Source organism: Triticum urartu, chromosome 7 (genome assembly GCF_003073215.2).
Source record: "Triticum urartu cultivar G1812 chromosome 7, Tu2.1, whole genome shotgun sequence".
NCBI classification, from domain to species: Eukaryota; Viridiplantae; Streptophyta; class Magnoliopsida; order Poales; family Poaceae; genus Triticum; species Triticum urartu.
In genome coordinates this window covers 430,974,814-430,984,795 of record NC_053028.1, presented here as the reverse complement: position 1 = coordinate 430,984,795, position 9,982 = coordinate 430,974,814, and positions in this window count along the sequence as shown.

Sequence of the window (9,982 nt, the reverse complement as noted above, 5' to 3'; positions counted from 1 at the left end):
TGCAAACAGTATGTACATCAGCAAGAATTTCTCATACACATGACTGTGATGCATATACTTACCTTGTGGTCTTGAGTTGGCTTAGGATGGGATGAACCTGCGTAAACAAGGTTAGATAACACAGATACACCTTCTAGCCAGAGCAAACAAAAAAACCACAAGAGTACCAAGACTGGGATGACATGTAGAGTGAGTACTAAGTACCACATTGGATATAGACATGTCCCCAAAGGTAAAGATGTGCAATAAATTCAAGGATTTCCTTCCCTTAGATGTATTGCTCCCCATGAATCTAGCTTGGGATACTGGGAGAAGATAGGGAACAGAAAATCAGAGCAAAATCAAAGCTCAAAGGAAATAAACAGAGCTAATGCAAACGAGCAAATATGAACATGTCTTTCCCCTCTTGAAGACATGTGACTTCTCTCCTCTTGAACACCAAGCATCTGGGGTCCTTGATGATTACCCTTTCTTCCCCCTATAGATATGATTAAGCTTTGATGTGATCTCTCTCCCCCCCTTTTGACATTAATTTCCAAGAAGGGTTCTTCTGGATTTTTGTCATGATGGGTTTGGTCCTTGAGTCATAGAACAAAGCAGCAAGTTGAATGGGATGTTGGTCGAGGAAAAAATTCATTGAGTGGAGCTGGATCAAAAAGAATGCAGAAACAAGTTGCAAGATGTCTTTCCTGTAGTGAAATCGGTGACACCGAGTTGTATGGTTCGGTTGTACCGAGAGGATTCGGTTGGACCGAAAGCATCAGACCAGTGAGACCGAGTTCATCGCAGAGAAAACACTTGTCACCTCAGCTCACTAGACAAGTAAGATCTCACAAGGATTTGCAAGGAATTAACTGAAAGATTTGCAATGAATTTGATGCAAGGAATGCAGAATAGAAAATAAAAGAGAAGAAACTAAAAAGGAGTCTAGATGAAGTTGGAAACAAATATGCATGAGACAAATGCAAGAGCACAGAAAAGAACACAAGAGAACTTCATCTATAATTGGTCGGCGACAAAGTCACCTATGTTAGAGTATATTGACTTAGGAGTCAAGTGAGACCACTTGATCATAGGTCATACTCATCGTTTAAGCTCAAAATGGGGTTACCATTTTTCGTTTAAGCTTTTTGATGTATTCACATCTTGTCGAGTTGCTTTGACTCATGACTTGGAGTAAAGCTTCTATAAGATGGAATAACATACCTTGGGTGGTGGCGTTGATCATGATCATGTAGTTGAACTTGTGTGGGTTGCTCAAGGTTGATGTAGCTCATCAAGAGTTGGGAGCACCACTTGGAGTTTGAGTTCATCTACCTACATGGGTTAGTTTTTGCAAGGAAGAGTACTTGTGTATCCAAAATGACAATCATGAAACTCAACATAAAATTTGTCAAAGGATATGTTTGAATGGTTGCGTGCTTCCTTGTCTTCATCCACCATTGTGTAGAGGCTTGGTGATATAGAAATTGCTCAAGATGTGAGTGAGTTGAAATCTCATAGATTTAGATTCATCCAAGTACCTACACGGGTTAGATAACATGCAAGGTGCAAATATATCCAAGACATAAGATAGTCAACATAAGAGAACTATCAATGATTAGTCATAGGCTCATGCCTTGCATGTATCAAATGGAGTTCCTACTCCAAGTTTGAAGCATTAATGATGTTCAATTCACCTCTTAACCTGCAAAACACTTTCTCATCAAGTGGTTTCGTGAATATATCAGCTAACTGCTTTTCAGTGTGAACATGCTTAAGATTAATGTCCCCTTTGGCAACATGATCTCAAATGAAATGATGACGAACTTCAATGTGCTTAGTTCGAGAATGTTGCACGGGATTGTGAGAAATCTTAATAGCACTTTCATTGTCACAAAGTAATGGAACATGTTTCACAGATATCCCATAATCTTTAAGAGTTTGGGTCATCCAAAGTAATTGAGCACAACATGATCCAGCGGCAATGTATTCCGCTTCGGCGGTGGATAAGGATACCGAGTTTTGTTTCTTGGAAGACCAAGACACAAGAGATCTACCAAGAAATTGACAAGTACCCGAAGTGGACTTTCTATCAACCTTGTCACCGGCATAGTCCGAGTCGGAGTAGCCAACAAGATAAAAGGAGGCCCTCTTTGGATACCAAATGCCAAAATTTGGTGTACGGATTAAGTATCTCACTATCCTTTTCACGGCCTTAAGATGACATTCTTTAGGAGCGGCTTGATATCATGCACACATGCACACACTTAGCATAATATCGGGATGTGAAGCACATAGATATAACAATGAACCAATCATAGAGTGATAAACCTTTTGATCAACCGGTTCACCATCTTTGGTTAAATCAAGATGTCCACTAGTAGGCATGGGTGTAGTCATACCTTTGCATTCTTGCATATTGAACTTCTTGAATAAGTCCTTGGTGTACTTCGTTTGAGAGACAAAGGTACCTTCCTTAGTTTGCTTGATTTGCAAACCAAGAAAGAATTTGAGTTCACTCATCATCGACATCTCAAACTTCTCCGACATTAGCTTTCCAAACTTTTCACTAAAATGAGGGTTAGTTGATCCAAATATAATATCATCGACATAAATTTGGCACACAAACAGTTCTCCATTAACCCTTTTAGTAAAAAGAGTAGAATCTATTTTTCCAATTTCAAAGCCTTTTTCAATAAGGAACTTGGTCAAGCATTTATACCATGCTCTAGGAGCTTGTTTAAGACCATAAAGAGCTTTGTGAAGTTTGTAAGCATGATTAGGTTTCTTAGGATTGAAAAATCCGGGAGGTTGCTTAACATAAACTTCCTCCTCTATTTCACCATTTAGAAAAGCACTTTTAATGTCCATTTGGTACAAGGTGATATCATGATGATTAGCATAGGCAAGTAAGATGCGAATGGACTCAAGTCTAGCAACGGGGGCATATGTCTCACCATAGTCCATACCTTTGACTTGAGTGTAGCCTTGGGCAACGAGACGTGCTTTGTTGCGAACTACTTGTCCATCTTCATCTTTGCTTGTTGCGAAACACCCATTTGGTACCGATGATGTTGTGGTTGTTGTCGGGCTTCTCAACTAATGTCCAAACTTGATTTCTCTCAAAGTTGTGTAGCTCTTCATGCATGGCATTTATCCAATCCAGATCTTCCAAAGCTTCTTCAACCTTCATAGGTTCAATGCTAGAGATGAATGAATAGTGTTCACAAAAGTTAGCTAAACGAGTTTTTGAGCGAGTGATTCTCCCGGTTTGGATATCATTGTAGATTTGCTCGACGGGATGGTCTTTCGCAATTCTTGCTCGAACTCGTGAAAGCTTTTGCTTGGATCTTGGTTGAACATCTTCTTCATCTTGTTCTTCTTCTTGGCCTTCTTCGTTGTTGACGTTGTCGTTCTCTTGTCGTGGTGAAGATGGAGGTTGTCGGCGTTCATCTTGGTGCACTTCCTCGTTTTCTTCATCTTGGTGTGTCCCACTTGTGGATGCTTCCGTATCAACTCTTGGTTCACCTTGTGGTGAGGTAGAAGCTTCCACTTGGATGGACGAGGTACTCTCCTTCACCCCCGTTGGACGAATCTTGCCAATAGACAAGTCTTGGATTGCTTCGGAAGGGTCTTTGTCTCCTACATCAATTGGCAATTGCTCTACTTGCGAGCCGTTAGATTCATCAAACTTCACATCTACCGTCTCTTCAACCTTTCAGGTGAAATTATTGTAGACACGATATGTGTGAGACTTTGAGCCATAACCAAGTAGGAAACCTTCATGAGACTTAGGAGCAAATTTAGAACGACGATGCTTATCAAGAATGTAGCACTTTGAGCCGAATACTCGAAAGTATCCAACTTGTGGTTTGTTACCGGTGAGGAGCTCGTATGCCGTCTTGCCAAGTAGCTTGTGAAGATACAAGCGATTTGTTGCATGACAAGCTGTCTCAACTGCTTCCGCCCAAAAGTGCTTTGGCGTCTTGTACTCATCAAGCATCGTTCTCGCCATTTCGATGAGTGTCCGGTTCTTCCTCTCAACAACTCCATTATGTTGAGGTGTGTACGTAGCCGAGAACTCATGTGAAATCCCTTCTTCGTCAATAAAGGTGTCCACATTTGCGTTCTTGAACTCCGTTCCGTTATCGCTACGAACCTTCTTGATTTTCACTTCAAATTGATTTTGGGCCTTCCTAGCGAAGTTTATGAAGATCTTTTGGACCTGCGATTTATCATCGAGAAAGAACACCCACGTAAATCTTGAAAAATCACCAACTATAACTAGACCAAAAGAATTTCCACCAAGACTTTTGTAAGCGTTAGGACCAAAAAGATCAATGTGAAGTAGCTCGAGTGGCCTCCTTGTGGTCATGATGTTCTTCACGGGATGCCTTCCTCCAACCTGGTTACCTGCTTGACAAGCGCTGCAAAGTCTATCATTATCAAATATGACATCGTTAACGCCAAGGATATGATTTCCTTTAATAAGCTTGTCAAGGTTTCGCATACCAACATGACCTAATCGTCTATGCCATAACCAACCTTTAGAGGATTTAGCAATTAAGCAAGTTCTAGGTTGAGCCTTTCTAGTGAAATCAACAATGTAAAGATCACCTCTACGTATACCGGTAAAGACTATTTTATGATTATATCTACTAAACACTTGGCAATCTACTTCAGTGAATAGGACATTGAAACCGAAATCAGCAAGTCTAGATACTGAAAGTAAATTGTAGCCAAGAGATTCAACGAGCATGACATTTTGTATGGAGCTATCATGTGATATGGCCACCTTACCGAGGCCAACCACCTTACCCTTTGAGTTGTCACCGAAAGTGACATACTTTCGAGGACCATCGTTTTCAGCAAGCTCACGAAACATGTCTTTATCTCCGGACATGTGATCGGTACATCCACTATCAAGAACCCATTCCTTTCCTCCTGCCGTATATCCTCGAAGATTTGCCATAAGACCAAAGTGTCTCATTGCATCATCAAGATCAAAATCACTATCATCATCCTCGTCAAAGTATCCATGTTCAACATCGTCATGTGGTGGATCAAATCCTAGAGAGGGTGATTCGTTAGAGTGAGTTTGACAATGATCTTCTTTATGAATTTTAATAGCTTCGGAAATAATATGACTAATAATTCCAACATCTCTTTTGGTACGCATAAGGTTTGTAAGCTCAAATAGACAATCACCAAACATAGGATCATTGGAGTTCGTCTTACTCAAGGCAATAGACTTATGGAGAATTTCATCTGGATTTTTCAAGGAATAATTTGGAAAGCGTTCCTCAAGAAATTTCCATATGGTATAGGCACACTTAAGAGTAGGCAAACATCCAATCAAGTTTCTAGGAAAGCCTCTAGTGATAAGATTAATAGTTATAAGATTGCAAATCATGTCAATTGACTCATCAAGGGTAGGATGCATGGGATCAACATGAGGTGCACAAGGGCTAGCAATATACTTGTTCAAATGATATTCATTGAAAATCACAAGCATCTCATTTTTCCACTCATGAAAATACTCTCCATCAAGTATAGGCACTCTATGTCTAAGACTCCCCAAAGTAGACTCATCCATCTTCCTCCAATGGTGTTTAAACCAAAGCAATGGAGACCAAAGCTCTGATACCAATTGAAAGGATCGAGAAGAGGTGTCTAGAGGGGGGTGATTAGACACTAAGTACCAAAAGTTGCAGTTTTTAATTTCTTTAAGTTTAAGTGGAGCTTTGGCACAAGTTTAACAAGCGCAATACATATCAAGCAAGCATGCAAAGAGTATATGAGCAGCGAAAAGTAAAGCATGCAACTTGCAAGAATGTAAAAGGATGGGATTGGAGTGTGCAAACGCAATTTGGAGACATGGAGATTTTTGAGACGTGGTTCTGATAGGTGGTGCTATCGTACATCCACGTTGATGGAGACTTCAACCCACGAAGGGTAACGGCTGCGCGAGTCCACGGAGGGCTCCACCCATGAAGGGTCCACGAAGAAGCAACCTTGTCTATCCCACCATGGCCGTCGCCCATGAAGGACTTGCCTCACTAGCGGTAGATCTTCACGAAGTAGGCGATCTCCTTGCCCTTACAAACTCCTTGGTTCAACTCCACAATCTTGTCGGAGGCTCCCAAGTGACACCTAGCCAATCTAGGAGACACCACTCTCCAAGAAGTAACAAATGGTGTGTTGATGATGAACTCCTTGCTCTTGTGCTTCAAATGATAGTCTCCCCAACACTCAACTCTCTCTCTCACAGGATATGGATTTGGTGGAAAGAAGATTTGAGTGGAAAGCAACTTGGGGAAGGCTAGAGATCAAGATTCATATGGTAGGAATGGAATATCTTGGCCTCAACACAAGTGCAGGTGGTTCTCTCTCAGAAAAAGTAAGTTGGAAGTGTAGGTTCGTTCTGATGGCTCTCTTTACGAATGAAGAGGAGGTGGAGGGGTATATATAGCCTCCACACAAAATCTAACCGTTACACACAACTTGCCAATCTCGGTGGGACCGAATTGATAAACTCGGTCGGACCGATTCAGCAAATCTAGTGACCGTTAGGATTTTCGGTGGGACCGACATGCAACTCGGTAGGACCGATATGGTTAGGGTTAGGGCATAATGTTATCTTGGTGAGACCGATTACACAAACTCGGTGAGACCGATTTTAGTAATAAGCTAACCAGAGAGTTGGTCGGGTAAACTCGGTGGGACCGATTCGCTCGTTTCGGTGAGACCGAAATGTTACGAAAGGGAAACAGAGAGTTTACATTGCAATCTCGGTAGGACCGATTACGCAAACTCGGTGAGACCGATTTTGGTAATAGATCCATACAGAGAGATTGCAATTCCATCTCGGTGAGATCGAGATCCCTATCGGTGAGACCGATTTGCCTAGGGTTTGTGCCAGTGGCTATGACATCTGAACTCGGTGGCGCCGGATAGAAAGAATTGGTGGGGCCGGGTTTGACTTTTGGTTTAGGTCATATGTGGATGTGAGAAAGTAGTTGAGGGCTTTGGAGCATATTACTAAGCACTTTGAGCAAGAGCCTCATTAAGCAACACCTCATCCCTCCTTGATAGTATTGACTTTTCCTATAGACTCAATGTGATCTTGGATCACTAAAATAGAAAATGTAGAGTCTTGAGCTTTGAGCTTGAGCCAATCCTTTTGTCCTTAGCATTTTGAAGGGGTTCCACATCCTCTAGTCCATGCCACTTCATTGTTGAACTTATCTGAAACATACTAGGTAAAAGTGTTAGTCCAACAAGAGATATGTTGACATTAATTACCAAAACCACCTAGGGAGCACTTGTGCTTTCAGAGGCGCTCGCTGCTGCTCGATGCAGGGAAGCAGAGGAAGGCGGCGCGCCACAGGGAGGTCCTCCGGCAAGGCAGGGAACGACTGGAAGACGCCAGAGAGCAGCAGATCCGGACGCGGGCAGCGTCGGGGCCCCAACTCCGGCCGGATCTAGGCGGAGATGACCGGATCCACCGCGGGGATGGCGAGGCCGGCGAGCTCCGATGAGTGGAGGGTGACCTGGGGCGGAGCAGCGGATCAGTGGGCGGCGACGACGGATGGCGGTGCAGGGGATCGACGAGGCCGACGGGATGCGCGAGGAAGCAGGGTCGCGGGCGCTGGTGGTCTCCGGCATGGGCGACGGCAACCGGCGGCGCTCGGGAGGAGCTTGGGTGCGCGGGACGAGCCCCTGGCTCAGGCGCTCGTGGGCGCCTGCGACTGCGGCGGCAGGCGGCTCGGGCCCGGGCGGGCCAGCGATGGGCTTCCAGGTCCGCGGCGAAGTTGGGGGAGGCGGGCGCGACGTGGCTTTGTCTGGTTGGCTGCGCACGGTGGCTGGCGACGGCGCTGTGAATCGGAGCGCGCCAAGTGGCGGGGATGCGGTGGCCGGCGCGGAAACGGAGGGTAGCGGCAGCGCTGATGATTGGGGCGGCGCGGAAAAGAAGGAGGGGGTTAGGAGGCTGCCAAAAATGGAAGGGGAGGGGTTTAAATAGGAAAGGAGGCTAGGATTAGGGTTAGGAGGGGTTTCTGGAGCATTTCGGATCCTCCGATCATGATCGTGAGGCTCTAGACAGATGGGGAACTAGGTGGGGTTTGTGGGCTGTGTAGGAGAGGTCTCAGGCTGAGAAGAGAGAAACGGAAATGCAGCCCGGCAAGGTTTCCGGAGACCGAAAGCGTCCGACGTTTAACCAGCTTATAGTGCCGCTATATGTTTAACGGTTGGGCTATCAAATGAGCTCCGAATGCGGCGAAACTTGACAGACGGTCTATCTACACTATAATAAGACCGCATGCCAACTTTCATACCATTCCGAGAATATTTTCCGGCCACTTATAAAATAATATTACGGACGTGTCGCGGGCGCGTGCAAGTGTGTTTGGGCTTAGAACGGACAACAGAAGGAACGGGGACTGGGACAGATGCAAGTTTCGAAAACATGCAGATGCAATGCGAATGATGACATGGCAAGATGCAACACGCAAGCGAATGACAAGGCAACAACAGTGAATAATTGGAGGACACCTGCCGTGACGGTCTCGGGGCGTTACACCCCCCCAGCTTGAGCGATACTTTCTCCTTCATGAGGCAAATATATATATATATATAATTCCGATCACAATGAACCAGATGCATAGGATAAAACTTCTGATGAAATTCCAATTTCAATCAGTTGGCGTTCCATGATCCAATATCATTCAATAGCCTATACCATGTCAATGCCTTTCCCTTCAAAGATAAAGGGAAGACTTTCTTATTGACAACATTCTCAGGCATACATGCAAACTTAAATAATACACAAACTTCATCCACATAGATTAGGTGCATATCGGGATGTAATGTTCCATCTCCTGCATAAGGATTAGCTAGCAGTTTCTCTATCATACCCGAAGGAATTTCATAATAAATATTTTCAGTAGGTGCAGTAGGTTTAGGAGCAACTAATTGTGATTGCGTTCGAGGTGAAGATACCCCGAACAAACCCCTAAAAGGATTATTTTTCATAGTAACAAGTGACGGTGAATTTAGCACACTATATAAATGTTTCCTTATCAAAGGCGCTTCACTCCCTAGCACGCCAGAAAAGAGTCTTGATGACCCACAAGTATAGGGGATCTATCGTAGTCCTTTCGATAAGTAAGAGTGTCGAACCCGACGAGAAGCAGAAGGAAATGGCAAGCGGTTTTCAGCAAGGTATTCTCTGCAAGCACCGAAATTATCAGTAACAGATAGTTTTATGATAAGATAAATCGTAACAGGTAACAAGTAAATTAAGTAACTAAGGTGCAGCAAGCTGGCCCAATCCTTTTTGTAGCAAAGGACAAGCCTGGACTAACTCTTATATAAAGGAAAGCGCTCCCGAGGACACATGGGAATTGGTGTCAAGCTAGTTTTCATCATGCTCATATGATTCGTGTTCGTCACTTTGATAATTTGATATGTGGGTGGGCCGGTGCTTGGGTGCTGCCCTTCCTTGGACAAGCCTCCCACTTATGATTAAACCCTCTCGCAAGCATCCGCAACTACGAAAGAAGAGTTAAGGAAAACCTAACCATAGCATGAAACATATGGATCCAAATCATCCCCATACGAAGCAACGCTGTAATGCCCCGGACACACCCGCCGGTGGTCGTTACTCCTGGCGGGATCTAGACTGGCCCCACAGATCAATACTAGTCTTTTCTGCGCACTTTGTCCTCACTCGTGCGCACCCGGGAGCAACTTCCCGGTCGGTCACCCATCCTGACACTACTCCAAGCTGAGCATGCTTAACTTTGGAGTTCTGTCCGAATGGGCTCCCAGAAAAGAAGGAATTCCTTATTGATATGAGTAGTCTATCATCCCTATTAAACCAGGCTATCACATACACCCCCACTCAGAGGAACCGACGTCCTCGTCGGGCCACAGGAACGTTCCCTCTTGGCACATACGTCTGTGCATCTAGTCCGGTACATGTGCCATGTCGGGTGCC